Below are 11,786 nucleotides of genomic sequence, written 5' to 3' on the forward strand. Positions count from 1 at the left end.
AAATAAACCAATAGGAGGAAGAGTCTCAAGAGCAGGCAGGAGTCAGAGATGCACCTGCTTGCACCGTTAGGAGTCTCACAAAAGCACGAAGATAAGAGCCATACCATATACACAGAGGGCCTGGTTCAGACCCATGCTTGCTGCTTCAGACTCTGTGAGGCCTGTTTTGCTAATTCAATTGGTTCAAAGTAGGACTGGCAGGGTTCTTTTTTAGTAAACATTGGGTGTGTCTTACTTAGGGTTACCATTGCTGGCATGAAACACCGTGACCAAAAGCAACTTGGGGAGGAAATGGTTTATTTTACTCAGATCCATCATCAAAAGCAGTGAGGCCAGAAACTCAAAGAGGCCAGGAACCTAGAGGCAGTAGGTGATGCAGAGGCCATAGAGGAGTGCTACTTACTGGCTTGCTTCTCAAGCCTTGTTCAACCTGCTTTCATATAGAACCCAGAACTACCAGCTGTGGGCTGTGGGCTCTCACTCATTAATCATTAATTAAGAAAATGCCCTATAGCTGCATCTTATAGTGCATTTTTCTCAATTGATGTTCCTTCTTTTCAGATGTGTCTAGCTTGTGTTAAGTTGACAGAAAAACTATCCAGCACAAGGTATTAGAGAACGAGAGGGGTAAAGGATAACTGACGATACTGTACTGAGATTTGGAAGGATGCAGTTGCCAAGGTTTCTGGGGATAATAAGCAATAAAAGGAGACTGGATGGTGCACTACCGGAGAATGGAAGACCAGGCATGTGTCTGTCACACAGATGGCTGGACATATAAGCCCTGAGTGTTGGACCTTGCATCATAACTGTCAAGAGCCTTCAGAAATGTGTCAAATCTACTAATGTTACTTTATCAACTTAAGAACTGCTCAAGTCCCCTAAACACAACGGACTAAGCCCTATGTGGATGTCAAAACAAGTTAATACTGTAAACACTCCCAAATCTTTTGAAACGAAGACTACTGCCCAAGGGACATGAGTACTACTTGGTGGAGTGTGAAAGGTATAACTAAGCTGGGTCGTTGAGGACATTTAGTTCTGCCCTTAGGATCCATAGGTCAGGTTCACATTCAGCGTCTTCTCCTCACCTGGCTTAATATACTAAGAAAGATACCTGCAAGAAAGAGAGCTGTTAAAAAGTCCATCCTGGGCTTTCAATGACACACCATGCTGTCACCACCACAATGTTATCAACAATTAGTTAAGAGTTATTTGTTATGAACCATTGGCTAAACCTTGGCCCTCCAGAGAAGGATGCCCCTTAACCCAGTTTATCTTGGGCAAATGTCTCTTGTGAAATATGACAGGGGCAAAGAGTCAGTCCCCAGGAAGCTGCAAGTTGTAAAGTCCAAAGAAAGAACGCGGTCAACGACTCTGCGTTTGACTTGGATTCTCCGATGCAATTAATGATTGCTGCACATGTCCCTTATTAGATGGACTTGACTGAGCACAGGGGAAGGTTGAGGCTCTAAGAGCTAAGCAGGAAAAATACCACTAAGCTTTCGGGTCAGTTAATTAACAGTAAAGTCATATTTTTCACAGATTAAGTCAGGCTCTTCCTTTTGACCTCATTTAATTGCTGCTTTTAAAAATCACTGCTATAGGGCACTCTCACAGAAAGGCATTGAAATTCAGCCATTCTCTCGAGGGTGAGGAAAACGGTTCCTTAAAAGTGCCATGGCGTGTAAATTGTTGTTACATCCATTGTGGAGAGTCGTGGAGTCTGTGTACTTAGTGGGAATACATCTTATTGCACAAAATACATCTGTGGCGATAAATGTAGTATCTTAGAAATGATATGTTTAGTACGTAAGGTTTGCAATAAGAATGTAGATAATAATTCACATATGAAGGTATTCATTGTAGCATTATTGTCAATGGGGAAGCTTAGAAGCCTTAGTGCCCATATTAAAGAAATGTCCAAATAAATAATGCTATTTCTCTGGCATACTATATAACACCAAAAAAGAAAAAAAATGCATCAAATGAATGACATAAAAATGAATTATGTTAAGGTTTGCTAAAGTAGTATGTAAAATCTATGTCTGAATCATGCAAAGTACTTAGAAAAATAAAAATGAAGTGTGTTAGTAGAAGTTATTTTTGTGTTATACAATGTAGGTTCTGTTTCTTTTTTTCCCCTCTGCCTTTCATTTTCCTATTTAAAGTAATTTATGTAATTTTTTGTAAACAGAAATATAGCTCAACCTGTTATTTATAAAATAAACCCATAGTCTTCTCAGCATAAGTCTTCTTATATCATCTACTTCTGGTGACTATGACATTTTAAAGTTTTTCATAACTCATAACTTAGCCTTGTACTCATGAAGAAGTATAAGCTTTGCTCTTGTGAGTATAGTTGATAGTAATTCTAGGGCAAGGCAGTAGTGGTGCTTCTGGTCCATTCCTAGAGACAAGTTCAGACAGTATAGATAATGGATGTTTACTCTAAATTATCTAAGGAATGAGAGGTTTGCCTATTGTCATCTTTTTATAATATTCACATAAACAAATTATAACCTATTTATGTTAAAGTAAATATTATATTTTTGTGTGATAGTTTTTAGTTGTCATAAATTATATCTGAAATGTACCTGTTTTACTTTTCATTCCCTTTTATTAGAACAATGGGATTATAATATCCAGTTTATAGCATGGAATGATTTCTGGTGTGGGTGTCAATGTCCTGTCACTGTGTTTCTTGCTTTCATAATGAAGACATGATAGTTGCTTTTCAGCAACATGATGACTTGGATTTTGAAACAACACAAGGAGGAGCAGCCAGTGCTGGCCATGAGGTTCTGACACAGCCTGCAACTTCCTGATTTTGCGATAGTCTTTCTACTCATTAGATTAAAGGTTCATTGTCAGAGCCTGCTAACTATTCTCCTGTGAAGTACATGCTTAAAACTCCACGTTAATGGAGCTGAGCTAATAAATCTACCGTGTGGATATTACCACATAGTAATTCTAAGGAAAAAGATGTTGCTATTTTTAAATGGGTAGTTTTCATTTCAAACAATGGGAATGTTTCCTTAGCAACACAATCAGGGGATATTTTAGCCAATATAAACCAGGCTCCAGGGATGGGGCTAGCAGATTCATGAAAATTAGCTGTATTTATTTTCACTTTCCACAGGTATCGTTTTTTTAAAAGCCAAAATTTTAAGGACAAATGACCATAACATCCTTAAACATTTTCATTGCTCTTTCTAAAATGCAAATGTTCATTGGTTCCTAAGGTGTTGAATGCCTGGTTAGGTGGTGCAGCATGCTAAAATATTAAAAGGATAATTTAATCAAGACCTGCCCACAGAAAGAACTAATGCTTATTAACCTATGTAACCTCAAGCTCATCTACATTGCTGCAATAATAATTCCATCGGTAAAGGCAGCAAACCATACAGTCACATCCGTGTGCAGGACTGATTGACACCAGTCCAGATGAAGTCTCCTCTCTTTACCTGTGGTCCTCAAATTCATCCAAGACTGCTTAAGAGTTTCAGACCTCTGGCTCTCACTTCACATTCCCAGAATTAGAGTCCTTGAGAGTGCAGCTTTGTATATGATTCCCCACTACAAACCTTGCATCACGACTTTACCTGGGAAATAAAGCATACAACAGTGGATCAACTCTTGGATACAGCTTGTAATGAAAGAGTGAACTACCATTTTCAAGTGATGGTGAATTAAATCATACTATCAGATCTCAATAAAATGACAATGGTTATTGGGGAGCAGTTCCAGACTATTCAATAGTGATATACAAAGGAAAATGAGGCCAAGTACAGAGACTGTCCACTTGTGCCCCTCCATAGGCAGAGGCACTAGCTGGGACAGTGATCACTTGGTTATATTTGATGAGCCCACACTAGCACATCATAGCCACCACCATATAATTCATATTTTTAATTGTATGTGTATTGATGCTTTGCTTGTATGTATGTCTGTGTAAGATCTTGGAGTTACAGACAGTTGTGAGCATCCATGTGGGTGTGGAGAATTGAACCTGGGTTCTCTGGAAGAGCAACCAGTGCTCTTAACTGCTGAGCCATCTCCCCAGTGCCATATAATTTATATTTTATAAATTATATAAATTTACCTTTGGTATATAGTATATAGGATTGGATAAATTTATATTATTTTTGTACCATAGTATGTTCATTGCACTGCAGGTTCCCTGTGGTTTATTCCTTCTTCCCTACCTGTTGACCCCTGGCAACCACAAATCTACATAACTAACCATGTCCACACTTTAGCCATTTCAAGACTGACAAGCACTTGGAATCACAATGAGCAGATCTTTCAGTTGATTTAAGGTCTTTCTTCATCTTCTCAATGTTTGATAGCTTTTCCTTTATAGTGTTAAATAATATTCCATTATTTAGATATATCATAGTTTATCTATATATTTAGTGAGGGGGTATGTTGACTACTTCCAAGTTTTGACATATGAATAAAGCTGCAATTAGAACTTTTTGGTAATTGTGCTAACAATATTTCTACTGATAACTAATTATAGTATTTAAATACAGGAGACATAAAATACAAGAAGTACAATCCATTCCATTCCATAGGCAGACCCAGTCTAATAAATACCAAGTTGAAGATCAACAGGGTGCTTTCATGTTTGTGAGACACCAGCCAAAGTATTCCTGGGACTCAGTTTTGGTGTGACCCCAGGTTGTCACTAGTGCCAAGAGCATTGTTTGATGACAAAATGTCTTTGCATTTGTGCCCATGTGTCGTGCTCACTGAGGCTGTACTGGGTTGGATGTATGAACAATGAAGGCCTAAAGAAATATTAACGATACATTTTCTCTTAAGTGGCTGATAAGACTTCTGGGCATCTGGCCTCTATTCTCATGATTATGTCAAGTTGGGTCAACAAAAGCAAAAGGGAAAAAGATACAAAACTTAGGAAGAAAAAATATTTTAAAGTTTTTAGGGAAGGAAGGTATTTTATTTTGTATTTTTAAAAGATTACTATTATTATTATCATTATCATCAAAATCTTCTAAAATCAAAATATAATTATTCTATTTTGCACTTCCTTCGACCTTATCATATGTCCTCTCTTAATCCCTCTCATGCCCCCTTACTTCCTTTCAAATTAATAGTCCTTGATACATACATACATACACACACACACACACACACACACACACACACACACACACATACACACAATTGGCTGAGTCTATTTTGTTTCCTGTCACTTATATGCATATGATTTCAGGACTGACCACTTGGTACTGGATATCCAATTAGAGAGCTAATCTCTGCAAGAGGATAATGCTCTCTCTGAACACAATTTTTGGTTTTGAGACCCCTGTGAAATATTCTGCTTACTAGTCAGCATGTCTATTTATGTTACATTTGGTGGTCTTACTTAGGCAGAGTACTGTTGAGGTTTCGTGGATGAGGCTCCCCTTTCATTTGCAGGAATCACAATCTCACAGTAGACTTCCTGGTCCCCTGCCTCCTACAATCCCTCTGGCCCAACTTCTGTAATGTTTTCTGAGCCTCAGGTGCAGGAGTTGTGTTGTAGATGTATCCATTGGCCTGGGCTCCACGAACCATGTTTGTCTCTGCATTATCACCATTTTGGCTTCTTTCACGATGGGAGAGAACCACATTTATCTGTTGGCACAAGATGCAGTATTTAGAATGCAGTTCAGAGTTATGCTGATCTAGCAAAGTGATGAAGGGAGGTTTCTCTAAGATCGACAACCTCACTAGCCCTAGTTAGTTTGCTAGGTTTCCAGCACTAGGCATAACTGTTGAATGTGCCTTAAGTTCAGTTAAACATCTATCTGTTGGTGCCTGCTAATATGTGAGTGCCACTATTGCATCTTTCGGGAAATCCTGCCATGCTTATCACTGTAAGAGGTCATTGGCATCACAGCTGGATGAGACTGTTGACTGTGTCCCTCCCTGCAGCCTACATAGTACTTTCTGCTAATATGAAAGCTAGACCACACTAGGAGGTTCAAGGAGAGAAGGAATGTATTTTAGAAAGCCCCAAGTCTCTGTTATTTTTATTCTTATTTCTTCTTTATACTTAGCCAGGTTCAACCTTTGATGGTAAGTTGTTCAGTCCTGAATGCCTGAAGGAAAACACTTTTTTTTTGATATTTTTAAAAATTAATTTATTCTTGTTACATCTCAATGGTTATCCCATCCCTTGTATCCTCCCATTCTTCCCTCCCTCCCATTTTCCCATTATTCCCCTCCCCTATGACTGTTCCTGGGGGGGATTACCTCCCCCTGTATATTCTTGTAGGGTATCAAGTCTCTTCTCGGTAACCTGCTGTCCTTCCTCTGAGTGCCACCAGGTCTACCCCTCCAGGGGACATGGTCCAATGTGAGGCACCAGAGTACGTGAGAAAGTCATACCCCACTCTCCACTCAACTGGAAAACACTTAATAGTTATCTTTTACTCAGCAAAACAGCTAAGGACTTTTTCATTCTATGACAACATTTCTTATACCTCCCCCCCCAAACAATTCCATTTTCTATGTAAATGTGGAATAGAGCATTTCTACATCCATGAAAAACATATGTCATTACTGTTACCCACTTTTCAATTTTTCTTTGGAAAACCTGGGGAATACATTTCCAACAAGAATTTTATTATGGTAGAAACCACAAAGCCCTTTCTATTTATTAACATTTCCATATAATAAAACTTGGCATTTCTCATCAATATCACTTATAGTCCATTTTATAAAATAAAATACATGTAAAAATGTGCATGATCTGAAAGTAAGAGTAAAAAGAATGATCCTTATGCCTAACAGTAGGTGCCATAAATGGACTTATCAAGGAAAAAAAAAAAAACACCTTGGGATCTGGTAGCCTTTAAACACATTCACTTTTTAGTCCTCAGAAGCTTTCCAATTGCAATTGGTACAGATACAAAATAGATGCCAATTTTGAAGACACCCAGAAAATGCTAAAATATTACATGAGTAATTCTTTATATCATATGTAGGGTAAAACAGTAATAGCCTGAAGGCATATACCATTAAAAGTGATTTAATCTGATTCCTTATTGATTTTACATTTTCACATTTTGAAGCTGTGACTTCTAGCAGACTTAAAACAGCACAAGTGTAGCTTATAACCATATTTATATTGGAAAGTACTGATGTAGTTTTTTAAAAAAGATTTATTTATTATTTTTATATATAGAGTGCTCTGCCTGCATGTATACCTGTATACCAGAAGAGAGCATTATACAACATTATAGATGGTTGTGAGCCACCATATGGTTGCTGGGAGTTGAATTCAGGACTGCTGGAAGAGAAGTCAATGCTCTTAACCTCTGAGCCATCTCTCCAGCCCTGATGATAGCAGTTACTTTTGGGGACATAAAAGAATTTTTGATTGTTACAAGTTGTGAAAGGATTCTGATAGGAATTTTATTCACTGAGCTGTTTTAATTAGATCTAAGCTGTTACCAGGGTCCAAGAAGGAGTTGGGGGAGGGAAAGCAAGGCTCCTGTGAGTTCTGTAAATCCCCAGTCACACACCTCTGGTTGACTGGCCTGATAAGCCAAACTGAGACTAGTCACATTGTCCTGTTGGACACATTAATTGGAGAACTCAGTAATTGATAAGAATGTTACTGCCCTTTAGAAGGTGATTGCAAACTACACATGGTGGAACCTGGATAAACCAGACTTGTCTGATTGGTTCCTAGAATCCACTTGGGGACCCTAACCATTTTCCTGTTTTCATTACTAGGACTCCAATACAGAATAACAACAACAACAACAACAACAACAACAATGTAACACTGAAAGGATGCCTAAGCATCACACTCTACCCTGAGAACACAGAACATTCTCTGGAGGATGACAAGAAGACTCTTATCATCAGACATATAGACATTATAAATGAAAATAAAATCTGTTAGGTTTAATCAAAAGGTCACCTATGGAAATGAAGTCAACAAATTCAAGACATGTGATGGTCTTAACATGCCTATTTAACCCAACAAGAATGGCTTTGTCTTGGTTCTCCAAAGTCAAATATATTCTGTATCTCACGGATATTTGGTTCAGGCTTATGAGATGAAAGGGAAAATGGCTGAAATGATACATAATTGAGAGCTACTCAAGTGTATCATGTACATTTGTGTGCCACATAGGTGGACCTGCTTCTCCAGATTGCACTGATGAGTGAGGACTCTACCCACAGGTTACTACCAAGTCTTCTTTACAATAGACTGGAGGAATCCAGGGGGTTGTGCAGGCCAGAGTCATGACTTCTCTCTGTGCCAAGATGATTTGTCTTTACAAAGATTAAACACACTTTTAATTTCATTAGCATCTGACACCTAACTCAAGGTAGGACCAGAGCAAACTCATCAAAGCAACAAAGAGAGGGACCCTTTAAATTCCAAAAGGAAAACACTGGGCCTCTTGGTAGAACACTTGTTAACCTGTTGCTTCCTTAGCCCTAACTTTAGCTTCCTTTCATATATGCCTTCTTTTGAGTTTGTGGGATATAACACTGTGAGGCAGTAGCTTTAAACTCATAAGTGCCTTGCAATACGAGTCAGAACCTATGCAATGCCAAAGAATGTTTATACGATACACTTAAATGTAAAGTCACACTTGGGTATGCTAAATGATGACGACAATAAGAAACTAAAATGTTCTTCCTCTTTAGAGTGACAAGGTAGGGCTTTGCAGTTGAGATGGAATGAAGGGATATATGGACCATATATGTCAATTGGACATATATGTACCGTAACTATCAATTTCTGACAGTTTCACTCTACATTAAAAAAAAAAAAGAAGTTGCAAAAAACAGTTTTGAGATGGGCATTTAGTAGGTCAAATACCATCATAATTTCTTACTTAATTTACATATGGGTTTTAGGCTTAATAGCTACAGGAGACTTGAACTGCTCTTGGTACCCAGAAGTCTTGGTTTTTCCATTGTTTTCCTCTGGTTTTTAGCATGAAGAAGGCCTGCAGCATATAGGAATAGCAACTCACTACTGCTCAATGGACAATTTGCCTGTCTTGTCTTATGCAATTTAGACTATTCTATCACTCAAAGCATTTCAGTCTCAGAACATGCTTCTTTAGTTTTGATTTACTAAGAAAATTTCATATTAAAAAAAAATAAATGTCTCTGAAGACACCCCAAGTAGATGGCTTCGTGCTTTTATTTCTCTTGCATACTAAATGCACTGGATGCTTACTAGCCTTTGGGCACATTAACACATACAGCAGAGAGACAGACAGACTCTGCCATTTAGTTCACACTTTGGCAGTCAATTCACAAACAGCTATAGGCCTAGCCTGGAAACTTTCCTCCTTTCTTTCTGTGAATTATTACATATACTTTGAGGAGATGAACAAGCTTCAGTTCTCTAAGAAGACCCTATTTTTTCTGCAGATGGAAGAAACAGTGTCCTCTTAAGAAGACAAACCTGAAAGAGAAGATGGCATTGGGAGACACACAATACAGACGTCCCAGCAAAACGACATGCTCTGAAGTTAACCATGTTTACGCACTTAGGGGCTTTGGAGTTCAAGATACGCTTTGGGCAAAGCATGCTCCATTAGAGAATACTCTCCACACTCTAATAATTTCTTGAATTAAAAATGTCATGGGTTAGAAAGTGTTTTGCCAAAATAATAATAATAATAATAATAATAATAATAATAATAATAATAATAATAATAATAATAATGATAATGATAATACCAGGTAAAAGCCAAATTTCCAAAACATGTATTGAAAAGAAAACTATAAGTGAGACCATAGCCAGGTTCTGGAGGTAAATACATAGCCTTCATATTTTAAGTGAGAAGTCAGTTAGATACATATACAGTCAACGTCTTAACATTTCTTTCCCCTTTAGTTTGTAAAAGAAAATACCTTCACTGTGAAGTGTTGGTCACTAAGTCCTATACATTTGTTGTCTTACCTATTTTATTAGGTGAATGGGTTAAATTTTCTTGAGAATATTCCTGTTAGGAAAATATTACTGAATACAAGTAAAATATCAGAAAGAGGCAGCCATATCTTCTGAATCCCTAATTCATGCTGAGCCTACAGGTTCTAAATTCAGACTATTTTTAGAGCTGCACTGGGGAATAGGAAAGAAACTGGCTTGCTTTGAAGGTCATGATCTTTAAACAATGGGAGTTAAGATACTATTTATTTTAAAAATCATGTATATTTAAAAATGTTTTTGCAAAGTAAAATGAATTTATAACAAACATACAAGGAAACAAACAAGGATGGGGGGGTATGTTTTCCCAATAAAGTATTGTAATCCTGATTATATTGATGGTATAACTGATATCTCATCATTTTAGTGGTTCATTGCCAAAAATGCTCAGTTAGAGGGGTCAACCCAAAATAAGTAAGCTAAATGTTCCCTCTAACCTACAGATAAAGGGATGAGATACCCATTACTTCAGGATGGTGCCTCACTTAAAACAATGAAGAGGATTTATCTACCAGACAAAGTGAGGGTATGATTGTGTCTGGGACTCAAGAGAGACAAATTTTAGGTGAGACCTAAAACTTTAGATTATAGAACAAGGAAAATGGCTTCTTCACACCCTCTTCCTACAGGCTGGCCATTCTCCTAGTGCAGACTAAAGGATGACTCTACTTTCCTTTGTTACCGTCAATTCTGCTTATATTCTGCTCAGTTCAAGTTTCAAGAAATTAGTTTCAAGGCAGTTTACTAGTTGATGCTCTCCACCTTGACCTTGTCTCATTTTTTTTCCTTTGGATTTTTGCCTTTTAGGACTGTCTCCTTTGATTAAATCCTATCATATCTCACTGTCCTAAATTAAGTTTCTATTGTTGTGATAATATATCACAACCAACTTGGGGAGGGAAAGGTCTATTTGGTTTATGCATCCTGATTGCATTCCATTATGAATGAAAGTCAAGACAGGAACTCAGGGCAGGAACGGAAGCAAAAAGCAAGAAGAAGTGCTCCTCCTAGCTTTCCTCCCCTGGTTTGCTCAGCTACCTTTTTATACTTTCCAGAACTTCCTGCTAAAGGATGATACCATCTACAGTAGGATCAGCCATGCCACACCAATCACCTACCAGATTGGTACAACCTACAGTGGGATGAGCCTTCCCATACCAATCATCTACAAGATTGGTACCACCCACAGTGGTATGAGCCTTCCCAAATCAATAATCTACCAGATTGGTACCACCTACAGTAGGATGGGCCTTCTCATACCAACTATCTACCAGATTGGTGCCACCGCAGTGGGGTAAGCCTTCCCATATCAATCATCTATCAGATTGGTACCACCCACAGTCAGATGGCCCTTCCTGCACCAATTATCTATGAGATTGGTACAGCCTATAGTGGGGTGAGCCTTCCCACACCAATCATCTACAAAATTGATTGCCTTTAGACAAACCTATGGGACAATACCTCAGTTGATATTCCCTCTTTCCACATGATTCAGTCTTGTGTCAACTTGAAAGAAAAATAATTTTCACTGATTGTCTATTCTAGCATAGTCAATTTTCCAGTTCTGGGCAGATTTGTAGAATCTGGAATATGATATATTTTCCCATGTTCTAGAGTTCTGGTGATTAACAAGTCATGAACTGAGTTCTGCTTGGGTTAAATTCATAGTGCAAAGTCTATTCAAGTATTATTGGCACAGAGAAGACAGACCCTTTTCATGAATCTGTCAGACAAATAGAGTTCCTATTGAACCTCCCCTTCATCCATCACCTGCAACCCTATGAGGGATGCTTCTCCCTCT

This window comes from Acomys russatus, chromosome 4, assembly GCF_903995435.1.
Source record: "Acomys russatus chromosome 4, mAcoRus1.1, whole genome shotgun sequence".
NCBI lineage: Eukaryota > Metazoa > Chordata > Mammalia > Rodentia > Muridae > Acomys > Acomys russatus.